Raw genomic sequence first — 14,385 nt, 5'->3', positions numbered from 1 at the left:
TAGGTCCGTCCATGGCCTCCTCCACTGTCATGATGAGGCCACACTTAGGTTGGAGGAACAACACCTTATATTCTGTTTGGGTAGCCTCCAACCTGCTGGCATGATCATCGATTTCTCAAATTTCCAGTAATGCCCCCAAATGTCCCGCCCCCTCCATTACCCATACCCTTCTCCCTCTCTCACTCTCACCTCATGCCACTAACAACACAAAGGGTGAACTAACAACCACAACTCATTTACTGTATTTCTCCAAATCTCAACCCATGTGACAAATTGCCGTAACCCATAATAAAAAGGACAACACAATATACAATACAGACAGGCAGAAAATAGATACGTAGCTCCTACAGATGGGCTGAAAGACTGTTTTCTGTGCTTTATAATCCCATCATTCTGTGATTCTATGACTCCACAGCCTTATGTTCTAACCCTTAGAATTAAAGTTGCTTTACATCTGAAAGCAATTTCTCTGTTTAAAGCAACATTGATGCGGTATATTACGTAAAATGTCATAATACAAAACTTAATGATTTTGTTTAATATATATGGATTTCATGTGTTGGTGTACCTTGCTCTTAGACCAGAATAAAGCACATAACATTTTGTTGCACTGGGTATCCTGTACAGATTCCAGTATTTTGCATTCCTTTAGGATGAAGAACAACTTCTTGTATGCCAGTTCTGTGGGTGTTTGAGGTTGTTGGCAGGGCTGTCAGATGGGTATGTGTATGTTCCGCCTGCCTTATAATCTGGGCTTCTGTGTGTTTTTTACGAGTGAACATGAAGTTTTTTAATGCTCTCTTCAATACTCCTTTGTTGGTTTGAGTGGTTGTGTTTTGGGGATTTGGTAGGGAACGTGTCAATTTTACAAGGAGGCTTTGAGTGCATCCTTGTGAAATTTCATCTATCCACATGGTAACCTTTTGCTTTGACAGAACTCCATTGATTTCAGCAGTCAGTTGTTCAGCATGCGGGGAACTTGACTATGTCTGATCTAATTAGGGTTTTGATGTTGCAGATGTTGGTCTGGGAGAGATGTAAACCTGCCAGCAGGTTTAGAAGATATTGCAAAGACACCCATCGAGCACGGACACCTATCCAGGTAGCACGGTAGCATAGGGGTTAATATAAAGCTTATTAGCGCCAGATCAGTGTTCAAACCCTGCCCCTGTCTGTAAGAAGTTTGTATGTTCTCCCTGTGACTGTGTAGAGTTTCCACTGAATGCTGTCTTTCCTCCCACATTCCAAAAAGACATACGGGTTAGGGTTAGTAAATTGTGGGCATGCTATGTTGGCGCTGGAAGCATGGCAACACTTGTGGGCTACCCCAGCATATCCTCAGTCTGACAGTGTTTGACGCATTTCACTGTTTTGATGTTTCAATGTACATGTGACAAATAAAGCTAATCTTTAACTTTAATCTCCAGTGTATTGAAGCATGTACTGCAGGTCACTGTGGACCATGAGCTTTGTTTCATATTGCAAGGGGGGGGGAGGTGTACGCAGTATTGTAATGATTGTAATAGTTACCATGACGTTATTACAGTGCTAGTGAAAGAGTTTCAATTCCCTCTGCTGTCTGTAAGGAGTTTGTATGTTCTTCCCATGATTGCGAGGTTTCCCCCTGGTGCTCCACATTCCAAAGACATGCTGGTTAGTTGGTTAATTGGTCACATGGATGGAATCAGGCAGCATGGGATTGTTGGGCTGGAAGCACAAGTGACTGTGCTGTACCTTTAAATTTTTTTTAGCATGTCGCACCAGACAATCAGCCATTCTTATCTGGTGCGTGGTGTCAGGATTGGTCTCCTTTTGGATTAACCAGGTCACGATATGAACGTTCCTGACTCGACCCTTTTTTTTAATGAGGCCGAGTGGCTAGCTCGACGCTCAACCTGGCATGGATGGAAAGCGTGCTTGGGGGTGGCCTGACTTGGATTCGAACTCAGGAGCCTTCGCTCCAGAGTCCGGCGCTGATGCCATTGTGCCACCAGCCGGCCTATCTTTAAATAAAGATTAGCTAAATAATTTTTTTTTGAGAAGTCAGAGGATCTAATCTGTGGGCATGCTATTTAATAGAACTTTAGACAATAGACAATAGACAGTAGGTGCAGGAGTAGGCCATTCGGCCCTTCTAGCCAGCACCGCCATTCACTGTGATCATGGCTGATCATACACATTCAGTACCCCATTCCTGCCCTCTCCCCATATCCCTTGACCCCGCTATCTATAAGAGCTCTATCTAACTCTCTCTTGAATGCATCCAGAGACTTGGCCTCCACTGCCTTCTGGGGCAGAGCATTCCACATATCCACCACTCTCTGGGTGAAAAAGTTTTTCTGCATCTCTATTCTAAATGGCCTACCCCTTATTCTTAAACTGTGGCCTCTAGTTCTGAACTTACCCATCAGCGGGAACATGCTTCCTGCCTCCAGTGTGTCCAATCCCTTAATAATCTTATATGTTTCAATCAGATCCCCTCTCATCCTTCTAAATTCGTGTATACAAGCCCAGTCGCTCCAATCTTTCAACATATGACAGTCCCGCCATTCTGGGAATTAACCTTGTGAACCTACGCTGCACTCCCTCAATAGCAAGAATGTCCTTCCTCAAATTTGGAGACCAAAACTGCACACAATACTCCAGGTGTGGTCTCACCAGGGCCCTGTACAGCTGCAGAAGGACCTCTTTACTCCTATACTCAATTCCTCTTGTTATAAAAGCCAGCATGCCATTAGCTTTCTTCACTGCCTGCTGTACCTGCATGCTTGCTTTCATTGACTGATGTACAAGAACACCTAGATCTCGTTGTACTTCCCCTTTTCCTAACTTGACTCCATTTAGATAGTAATCTGCCTTCCTGTTCTTGCCACCAAAGTGGATAACCTCACATTTATCCACATTAAACTGCATCTGCCATACATTTGCCCACTCACCCAACATGTCCAAGTCACCCTGCATTCTCATAACATCCTCCTAACATTTTTACACTGCCACCCAGCTTTGTGTCATCAGCAAATTTGCTAATGTTACTTTTAATCCCTTCATCTAAATCATTAATGTATATTGTAAACAGCTGCGGTCCCAGCACCGAACCTTGCGGTACCCCACTGGTCACAGCCTGCCGCTCCGAAAGGGACCCGTTAATCACTACTCTTTGTTTCCTGTCAGCCAGCCAATTTTCAATCCATGTCAGTACTCTGCCCCCAATACCATGTGCCCTAATTTTGCCTACTAATCTCCTATGTGGGACTTTATCAAAAGCTTTCTGGAAGTCCAGGTACACTACATCCACTGGCTCTCCCTTGTCCATTTTCATAGTTACATCCTCAAAAAACTCCAGAAGATTAGTCAAGCATGATTTTCCCTTCATAAATCCATGCTGACTCGGACTGATCCTCCTACTGCTATCCCAATGTGTCGTAATTTCCTCTTTTATAATTGACTCCAGCATCTTTCCCACCACTGACGTCAGGCTAACTGGTCTATAATTCCCTGTTTTCTCTCTCCCTCCTTTCTTGAAAAGTGGGACAACATTAGCCACCCTCCAATCAGCAGGAACTGTTCCTGAATCTGTAGAACATTGGAAAATGATTACCAATGCATCCACGATTTCTAGAGCCACCTCTTTAAGTACCCTGGGATGCAGACCATCAGGTCCCAGGGACTTATCAGCCTTCAGACTCAACAGTCTATCCAACACCATTTCTTGCCTAATATAAATTTCCTTCAGTTCATCCTTTACCCTAGTTCCTTTGGCCACTATTACATCTGGGATATTGTTTGTGTCTTCCCTAGTGAAGACAGATCCAAAGTACTTGTTCAACTCATCTGCCATTTCCTTGTTCCCCATAATAAATTCACCCGTTTCTGTCTTCAATGGCCCAATTTTGGTCTTAACTATTTTTTTTGCTATTCACATACCTAAAGAAGCTTTTACTATCCTCCTTTATATTCTTGGCTAGTTTACCTTCGTACCTCATTTTTTCTTGGCGTATTGCCTTTTTTGTTATCTTCTGTTGCTCTTTAAAAGCTTCCCAGTCCTCCGGTTTCCCGCTCATCTTTGCTATGTTATACTTCTTCTCTTTTATTTTTATACTGCCCTTTACTTCCCTTGTCAGCCACGGCCACCCCTTACTCCCCTTAGGATCTTTCTTCCTCTTTGGAACAAACCGATCCTGCACCTTCTGCATTATTCCCAGAAATACCTGCCATTTTTGTTCCACTGTCTTCCCTGCTAGGGTATTGTTCCATTGAACTTTGGCCAGCTTCTCCCTCATAGCTCCATAGTTCCCTTTGTTCAACTGTAATACTGACACATCCGATTTTCCCTTCTCAAATTGTAGGTTAAAACATATCATATTATGGTCACTATCTCCTAATGGTTCCTTTACCTCGAGGTCCCTGATCAAATCCGGTTCATTGCACAACACTAAATCTAGAATTGCCTTCTGCCTGGTAGGCTCCAGTACAAGCTGTTCTAAGAATCCATCTCGGAGGCACTCCACAAACTCCCTTTCTTGGGGTCCAGTACCATTCTGATTCTCCCAGTCTACCTGCATGTTGAAATCCCCCATGACAACTGTATCATTACCTTTGCGACATGCCAATTTTAACTCTTCATGCAACTTACACCCTACATCCAGACTGCTGTTTGGGGGCCTGTAGATAACTCCCATTAGGGTCTTTCTACCCTTAGAATTTCTCAGTTCTATCCATACTGACTCTACATCCCCAGATTCTATGTCCCCCCTCGCAAGGGACTGAATATCATTCCTCACCAACAGAGCCACCCCACCCCCTCTGCCAGTCAGCCTGTCCTTTCGATAAGATGTATATCCTTGAATATTCATTTCCCAGGCCCTGTCCGCTTGAAGCCATGTCTCAGTTATTCCCACAACATCGTACTTGCCAATTTCCAACTGAACCTCAAGCTCATCTACTTTATTCCTTATACTCCGTGGATTTCATATATAATACTTTTAATTCGGTACTCCCCTCTCCTTTCATATCAACTCATATTTCACTTGGCTATACTGTATGATCTCTTCTTGAGCTTTCTACTCCATTGATTCTGTTGTCCTTTTTAACTTTTCTTATTTTCACTTTCCCTTTAAATCCATCCTTATATTTCCAGTTCATCCCCTCCCCCCCCACTACTTAGTTTAAACACATCCGTGTTGCAGTGGCAAACCTGTCTGCCAGAATGCTGGTCCCCCACCTATTAAAGTGCAACCCGTCCTTTTTGTACAATTCATCCCTACCCCAAAACAGATCCCAGTGGTCCAAGAATGTAAATCCTTGCTTCCTGCACCAGTTCCTCAGCCACACATTCAGATCCATTATCTCCCTGTTCCTGCCCTCTCCAGCACGAGGAACTGGAAGCAAACCAGAGATAACCACCCTGGAAGTCCTGCTTTTCAGCCTTCTTCCGAGTTCTCTGAAGTCCCGCTACAGAATGTCCTTCCTCTTCTTCCCGATGTCATTTGTGCCGACATGCACTACCACTTCCGGCTGTTTACCTTCACCCTTGAGGATTCCCTGCAATCGGTCCGTGATGTCCTGGATCCTAGCACCAGGGAGGCAACACACCATCCTTAAATCTCACCTGTTGCCGCAGAAACCCCTTTCCGTACCTCTTACTATGGAGTCCCCTACTACCACGGCTCTTCCTGATGTCTGACTCCTTGGCTCTGCTTCTGCACCAATTTTCGGCTCACAGACCTGTCCACCTCTCAGACTGGTAGTATCTTCTGTCCTGACACCTTCCAAGAAGGTGAACCTGTTTACGAGAGATACATCCCCTGGGGTCTCCTGTACTTCAAGCATCCTTTCCTTCCTCATCGTCGCCCCCTTTCTCTCTTCCGGTATCCTCGGTGTAACGACCTCACTGTAGGTCCTGTCCAGAAAACCCTCGTTTTCGCAGATAAACCTGAGGTCATCCAGTTCTTTTTTCAGTGCTGCAACATGCTCCTTCAGAAGCTGAATCTGGACACACTTTCCACAGCTGTAGCAGCCGGGGGCACCATCAGTGTCCCTGACCTCCCACATCATGCACGTAGCACACTGAATCAGCTTAGCGGTCATGTCTTCACCCTCTGCAATTGTGCCTGGCGTAGTCTCCTCGCCGAAGACTCTCGAGCCAAAGACTAGCACTTTTCACACCAGGCACTTCCCTTGACCAGTCCACTTCCAGACAGGGAATCAATCGAGTAGAACTTTACAATAGAATCAAAGCTGTTGAATAGTTAGTGCATTTGTGGGAGCCTGAGCGAGTTTAGAGCTACATATAGCAGTTTCCTTAAGAGTCTTTGCTTCTCTGCTAAAACTATATCAACAGATTCTTAAAGTAAGCATTAAAATATGATGGACTGTGTCAGTCGGCAATAAAATGAGTCATTCTGGATGTACTATGAAAACTTAGAGACATGAGTGTTTTGACATCTTTTTACTGGGAAAAGAAAGAAAATGGGCACTTAAGCGTAAATAAGTATCATGGACAACCAGTGATGTATAAAGACAAAGAGGATGAAGATTAGCTTTATTTGTCATATGTACATTGAAGCATTGAAACACACATTGAAATATGTCGCTTACATCAACGACCAACTCCATCTAAAGGCTGATTTATACTTGTGCGTACGGGCTATGCTGTAGCCTACACCGTAGCCCTGATTTTCACTTCTGTGTCGCGAGCATGCGTTGTGTGCGCCAAAACTAGTTGGCGGTGGGGTTTCTATGCCACTGTGTTGAATTTCTTCATGAGAGACATGGACGAGGAAATGCATTTCAAACATTTTCGCATGTCGGCAGGTAGATTTGACAATTTGGTTCATCTATTTCGCATTGGTGTATAGACACGGTGGAGAAGAAGCAACCGGAAATGCGTAGGAGGAAATGAGATGCTACCAAGCAGACCAATCACAGTTGTTGCGGTCTGCGTCGCCGCGACGTGTGAGTTACTTTTTAGGGGAGGTGCATGCCACCCTACAGTGTAGGGTACGCGGTACCTACAGCGTAGATGCGATGCACAAGTATAAATCAACCTTAACGATGTGCTGAAGGCAGTTTGCATGTGTTGCCATGCTTCCAGCGCTAAGATAGCATGAATCAAGATGTGTGAAACATTCAATCATTTGTGAAGAAGGCAGGACTACTTTTCATGGCCAGTAATATTCTTGAGGTGGAAGACTGTGCATGGACATTTTGAGGGAGGGAAAATGATTTGACTGACAGAGAACAGCAGCAAGGTATATTGCATATTCACTAACGGTAGCTCTGCAGAAAGTTCAACATATTTCATTTGCAGAGGTAGCGCGGAAATGCAAAGAGTGCTTCAACTTGCAGCCATTTAATATGGTTAACCAGAGAGCTATAAATTTGACGCACAAAATCAGAAAATGGGAGTAAGTGCGAATGATTACATTGTCACAGTGAAAAACAATCAAGGCATTGCAGCTTTGCAGACTTTTTAGATTGTATTTTGAGTGACAGACTTGTGTGAGGTTTCCAGGGTGGTCAGTTTTGCCATAGGGTGTAATTGAATGTTGATCATCAAAATAAAATGTAATTAAAAATGTGCTGTCCAGATTAATGTATGAATAGCACAGAGGTTCCCAATCTTTTTTTTAATATGTCATGGACCCCAGGTTGGGAGCCTCTAGCTGTAGAGAAAGATTTCACTGTTACAAGTATGAAAATTGCTAAAGTGATTCAGAAAGGTGTGTTGTTGAAGTGAGTATGTGAAAGAATTCTACAAGAATTGTCAAGTGTCCAAAGTAAGTCTTATAGTCTAACATCGAAGGAAGAATGAAATGATGGCAGCTGAAACACTAGCAATAACTAGAGGCAAAGAAGAGTAGTCTCAATTAAATGCAGTACTGATAATCTCCAGACCAGTAAACAAATATAAAAATCAACAATGGGACCTCAGCAACACACACAAAATGCTGGACAAACTCAGCAGGCCAGGTAGCATCTATGGGAAAAGTACAGTTGACATTTCAGGCTGAGAGCCTTACGTCAGCTGTACTTTTTGCCATAGATGCTGCTTGGCCTGCTGAGTTCCTCCAGCATTTTGTGTGTGTTGCTCGGACTTCCAGCATCTGCAGATTTTCTCTTGTTTGTAATGGGACCTCAGTGAAGTATTCTGAAATGTGTCACCTGAAAAGAAATTGAGTATGTATTGGAAATATGATTAGAATTGTCCATGTTTGATCAAATCATCAGAACCAGAATCAGAATAACAATCATGTTTAATATCACTGGCATATGTCATGAAATTGGTTGTTTTGATGCACAGTACTTTGCAATATATAATAATACTGGACAGCAATTTTTTTTTCAAAAGTATTTCTTCCTCAGATATTTTTGTGGTTATGATAGACTACTTGAAGCTGAACACTAATATAATTTGACTACTCGTATCACATGGGACTTTGGATAAACAAGAAATTAATTGTTATTGAATATAATGTGTTTATTTGCATAGTGGTGCTGACGCTTTGCTATAGTTCAACTAAGATAAAAATGTTTTTTTGATGATGTTTCTTTGCACTCAACATCTGAGGTATCTCACTAAATGTCCAACAATAATCAGCCTGGATTGATAGATTCCAGTTGCCCTGATACCATTTCTCCATGCCTGCAGTGTCCTGGTGAAACCTTTCACCATGCTCGTCAAAGACAGCACCAGGATTTGCAGGGAAGAAGTCTAAATAGGAATGCAAAAAATGAATCTTCAGTGACATGTTGCACTTCCATGATTTTGTACGCTTGAATCATGTTGTCAACCAGCTGCATGTAGTTTGGTGTTCTGGAGTTGCCAAGAAAATTTTCAACAATGTCCTTGAACACTTTCCACAAACTTTTCTCTGGTCCCACTAGTTCTTTGAATTTCTTGTCATTGATGATTTGTGGACCAACAATAATACCTTCCTTAACCTTGACATCAGTTATTCTGGGAAACATCTGTTCAAATATCAAAATTATTCACAGAAATTTTTCTGCCTGGTGACAGCAGATTCCATCCTTGCAGTCTTGAACCTAGTAATTTTGCTTTTGCCTTTGACCAAAATCTCTGACCAGGCAATTTAAGTCAGATTGAGTTATCAGTTGAGGCCCACTTGACATAAAAAGTTCAATATCTGTATCAGTTTTTGTCTTTTTACATTCCTGGCTTGTGCATCATGGCATCTTCATCTGTTTCTTCTAGAATCAGTGTCTCTGTTGGCTTTGGTACTGGAAGACTATGGTCATGTAGCACAAGTCTCATGGCTGAAGGAAAATTGGGGTATTCAATGGATTTATTGTTTTTAGCAGAGAAACCAGACACACTGGTCAGACAGAAGTAGCAGTCTGTCACATGATTTTTCTGCTCTCGCCTTATCATTGGGACAGCGAACAGCATTAACTTCCTAATACCTCTGAGCCAGGCTTTAAAATTGACTGCACATGTTGCACAACAAATGTCAGGAACCCTGGCTTTGTCTTGGTCGCCAACACCCAAAAGAGAGCTCATAGGCTTTCTTAATAAGTGGAGTTGTCCTCTGTCTTGGAGATTTAAGCATATGCTCACCAAAAATATACAAGTATTGTGGCTGTTGCAACATTGGTGAGACAGTTTGCTATCACAAATGCTCCTGAAAATACAAATACCTTATTATAGTAAGTACACACAATATGCTATTTGTCTAGAGCTTGCTCATCATTGTGATTGCAAACCATGTACATATAAATACAATGCATGGAATGGTGTGTGCATGATGCTTTTATAGCCTTTCTAAAACCTGTCCTGCCATGCAGCATCCACCCTGCCTAAGCATGACCAAGCGTACCTGAAAAAGATAGAAAACTTTTCAGCTTACACTATGGGCAACGTTTTAATTGATTCAAAATAACAAATATATGCAATTTCAAAAAAATGGTCCATGGTAGGGAAATTTCATGTAATTTTCATGATCAGGAGCCCAATATCCATAAGAAACACCCAAAAGTATTCAGGAAGTAAAATCTTCGATGTCCAGTGTAATAAAAAAAACTATAAATTACAATAAGAAATAAATATATATATAGCGCAAAAACAGCAAGAAAAAGAAAAAAAATCTATAGTGAGGTAGTGTTCATTGTCCATTCAGAAATCTGTTGGCAGAGTGGAAGAAGCTGTTCGTGAATAATTGAGTGTGTATCTTCAGGCTCCCGTGCTTCCTCACTGATGATAGTAATGAGAAGAAGGCATGTTCTGGCTGAAGGGGGCCTTAATGATGGATGCCACCTTTTTGAATATGTCCTCATTGGTGGGGAGGCCAGTGCTCATGATGCAGCTGGCTAAGATTGCAACTTTCTGTAGCATTTTCTAATCCTGGACAGTGGCCTCTCCATGTCAAAGGATGATGGAACCAGTTAGAATGCTTTCCATGGTACATCTGTAGAAATTTGCTAGAGTCTTTGATAACATTCCAGATCTCCTCAAACCCCTAATGAAATATAGCCACTATCCATGCCTTCTTTATAATTGTATCAATATGCTGGACCCAGGATAGGTTTTCAGAGATGTTGATACACAGGAAATTGAAACTGCTCACCCTTTCCACTGCTGATCCCTCGATGAGGATTTGTATGTGTTCCCTTGACTTACCCTTCCTGAAGTACACAATTCAATTCCTTGGTCTTACTGACTTTGAGTGCAAAGTTATTGTTGCGACACCACTCAACCGGCTAATCTGTCTGGCTCCTGAATGCCTCCTTGTCACTGTGTGATCCAACAATAATTGTGTCATCTTCAAATTTATAGATGGCACTTGAGCTGTCCCTAGCTACACAGTCATGGGTGTAGAACGAATAGAGAGGTGAGCTAAGCACACCTCCTTGGGATGCGCCAGTGTTGATTGTCAGAGAGGAGGAGATGTTATTTCCAATCCACACAGACTCTGGTCTCCCAGTGAGGAAGTCAAAGATCCAATTGCAGAGGGAAGTACAGAGGTCCAGGTTTTGGAGCTTGTTGATTAGATCTGTTGAACAGCAGCTTGATGTACAGTAGGTATTGCTTTTGTCCAGGTGATCCAAGACTGAGTGGAGAGTGAAATTACATCCACTGTTGACCTATTGTGGTGACAGGAAAATGCAGCATGTCCAGATCCTTGCTCAGGCAGGAATTGATTCTAGTCAGGACCAACCTCTCAAAGCACTTAATCACTATAGATGTTAGTACATCTGGGCAATTATTGTTGAGGTAGCTCATTCTGCTGTTCTTGGACACTGGTATGATTATTGCTCTTTTAAAGCAGTTGGGAACCTCTGACTGTAGCAGTGAGAGATTGAAGATTTCCTTGAACACACTGGCCATCTGTTTAGTATAGTTTTTCAATCCCCTAGTATCAGGGCCTGAGGCCTCTTGAAAGATATTCTGATATTGGCCTCCAAGACAGTGGTCGCACAGTTACTAGATGCTGTAGGGATTCATAGAGGTGAGTTTTATTCTCCCTTTCAAAGCCTACGTAAAAGGCATTGAGCTCAACTGAGAATGAAGCATCACAGCCATTCATGATGTTAGCTTTCGCTTTGTAAGAAATAATGGCCTGCACACCCTGCTTGACGTGCATTCAATTCCATCTCTAACTTCAATCGGAATAGTTTTTTTTCCCCTCTCTTAAAATAGCCTTCTCTCGGTCAAAACTGAACTTCTTGCATAGTTCTGGATCACCGGTCTTGAATGCCACAGATCTAGCTGTCAGAAGATTATGAATCTCCTGGTTCATCTGCAGCTTTTGGTTTGGGTATGCCCAATATGTTTTTGAAGGCGTACACTCATCCACATAGGTCTTGATGAAGTTGGTGACAACTGTAGTGTATTCATTCAGATTCGAAGATGAGTCCCTGAATATTGTTCCTGAATATTGACTCAGAGCAGTCCTGGAAGTGCTCCTCTGCCTCCCTTGACTGGTATCTTATTTTTCCTCACCACTGGTGCTGCAGTCTTTAGTCTCTGCCTAAACACTGGAAATAGAAGGACATCCAGGTGATCAGACGTGTAAACATTGGGTGGTACAGTAATTGTTCTTGATGATGGCATAACAGTGTTCAAGTATGTTGGCTTCTCTGGTTCCACAGCTAATATGTTGGTGATAGTTGTTCAGACTTATTCAAGCTTGCCTAGTTGAAATTGATCACAACAATATGGAAGGCATATGGGTGCGCTGTTTCGTAACTGCTGATCATGGTACTCTGCTCCTCCAGTGCATGCCTGATGTTGGCCTTGGGTGGAATGTACACCGCTGCCACATTGATGGCAGAAAACTCCCTCGACAGATAAAATGGGCACCATTTGACTGCTGGCTGTTTCAGATATGGTGAGCAGGACTGAGACAGAACGGCCTTGTCTGTGCACTATGATGCATGCTCTGTGCACTTGATGTGCACTATGTCTGTGCACTATGATGTCTTTAAAAGACTGAGCTGTCTTGTCTTTGTGGAGAATAGTGAAGCCATCGGGCTGTGTCCAAAATGGCAGAGGTGAGCCATGTTTCAATGAACCAAAGTACACAGCTGTTCCTGATGCCCCTCTAGTACTGCCATCTTCCTCTGAGGTCTTCAATTTTATTTCCAGAGACTGTACATTCACCAGCAGGAAAGTTGGGAGTGGGGTGGGGGGGGTGGGGGGTGGTGGCCTCAGGCTTCTGTGTTTCGGTCATACCTGCAGACCGGCTCATCTTCCATGCATCCATTTTTTAAGGGGGAACTGGACTCACAACCCAAGTCTGCAGTCCAAAATCAGCTGATATCACTAGATTTGAGTAACAGTTTGTTTCTTAAATGCCTTAAAATGAAGTTGCTCACTGAAGTATGAATGTCTATGACTGGATTTCAGTTGTAGTAGTCCTGAACAGGAATATTTTATGAATCTACTTGGAGCTACACGCAAAGTGTTGCCATTTATCGCTGCCATCATACCACTAGTTTCGCATTTTCAAGTATATTTGATGATGAAACTGTTGTTGGTGTCAATATGGATGGCACTTGTGATATGCAGCAATGTTTGGTGGGCAGCTTATAATAGTACTAGATGTACTTTTTCTGAACTACGATCACTGCAATCCACAGCCTGTAACTTCCCTGTAAGGACTGTACTTTTGAAATATCTAAATGAACTATTGATTTTACGATCTCCTGAAGGACTTGGTGAACTCAACTTTCAGGAATGCAGGTACAGCACCTTGAAGTGCATGAAGGTTGGTTATCGCCGACGAGAGGTTGGAAGAGATGGCCAGGTTAAATATCAAGTCAGTGTCAAGGCTCGAGGGAAGAAAACGAACCGGTATTCAGCCAGACTACTCTTTGCCATCCAGGATCCCCCACCTGAGCTAGTCATGTATGTCTGCATTTGACCTGCCTCCTGTCTTTTCGACAGTACCACCTGGCAGAACGTGCAGGAGTCTTGGACATCACACCTTCAGCTTCAGGAACAGTTGTTGCCTACAAGCATTTGGTTCCTGGACTTGCATAGATGGCTTCACTTGCATCAGCTCTGAACTGACTCCACAGCTGTAGACTCACTTTCAGGGTTTTTGCTTTAGTTATATATAGTGGTACATGGATTCTGAAAATCCATGGGTGCCTGCAAGAAAATTAATCTCAAGGTTGTATATGGTATACATACTGTGATAATGAAGTTACTTTGAACTTTAGAAGGGTTCCAGTGAGTCAAGCCAAATGTTTGCAGGTTCACCAATTCAGGGAACTTTTACAACATTGGAGACAAGTGCATAGCTGATTTGGTTGAACCAAGAGAGGGAAACTAGATACAGGAGACTGTAGATGCTGAATCTAGAGCAAAAACAAAACTATTTTCTGGACAAGACTATCAGTAAGCTTCAAGACATTGGCTTCAATACCTCATTGTGCAATTCAGTCCTTGATTCCTTGCTGTTAGGATTGGCAACAACATCTCCACAACTGCCATCAGCTCGAGTGCTCAGCTCCCTGCTCTTACACTCATGACTACGTGGCTCAGCACAGATCCAGTGCCATATTCAAGTTTGCTGACAACACCACTGTTGCTGGCCAATTCAAAGGTGGTCATAAATCAGCGTATAAGAGGGAGATTGAAAATCTGGTAGAGTGGTGCAACAACAACATCCTCTCACTCAGTGTTAGGAAAACCAAGGAGCTGCTTATTGACTTCAGGAAGAGGAAACCAGAGATCCATGCGCTAGCCCTCATCAGAGGTAGAGAGGATCAGCGACTTTAAATTCCTCAGTGTTAGCATTTTGGAGGACTTGACCTGAGTGGAACACATAAGTGCAATTACAAAGAAAGCATGGCAGCGCCTCTACTTCCTTAGGAGTTTGTGAAGATTCTGCGTGAAATTTAAAACCTTGGTGAATTTCT

At 42.8% G+C, this 14,385-nt stretch overlaps 1 protein-coding gene across 2 annotated transcripts in view; it reads left to right on the top strand.

Annotated features, from left to right (window-relative positions):
• Positions 1-14,385, top strand: part of taf3 (TAF3 RNA polymerase II, TATA box binding protein (TBP)-associated facto) — a 236,851-nt gene that overhangs the window by 21,469 nt on the left and 200,997 nt on the right. The window contains exon 2 of one of the 2 annotated variants that reach the window (XM_073066522.1): positions 1,019-1,102. The exons of the other annotated variant lie outside the window; for it this stretch is intronic. The gene's annotated coding sequence lies outside the window, so the exon portion shown is untranslated. The remainder of the gene's footprint in view (positions 1-1,018; positions 1,103-14,385) is intronic. 2 annotated transcript variants of the gene reach the window in all.

This window comes from Hemitrygon akajei, chromosome 14 (genome assembly GCF_048418815.1).
Source record: "Hemitrygon akajei chromosome 14, sHemAka1.3, whole genome shotgun sequence".
NCBI classification, from domain to species: Eukaryota; Metazoa; Chordata; class Chondrichthyes; order Myliobatiformes; family Dasyatidae; genus Hemitrygon; species Hemitrygon akajei.
The sequence above is the reverse complement of the archived record's forward strand: the minus strand, read 5'-3'. Positions and strand labels throughout refer to the sequence as shown.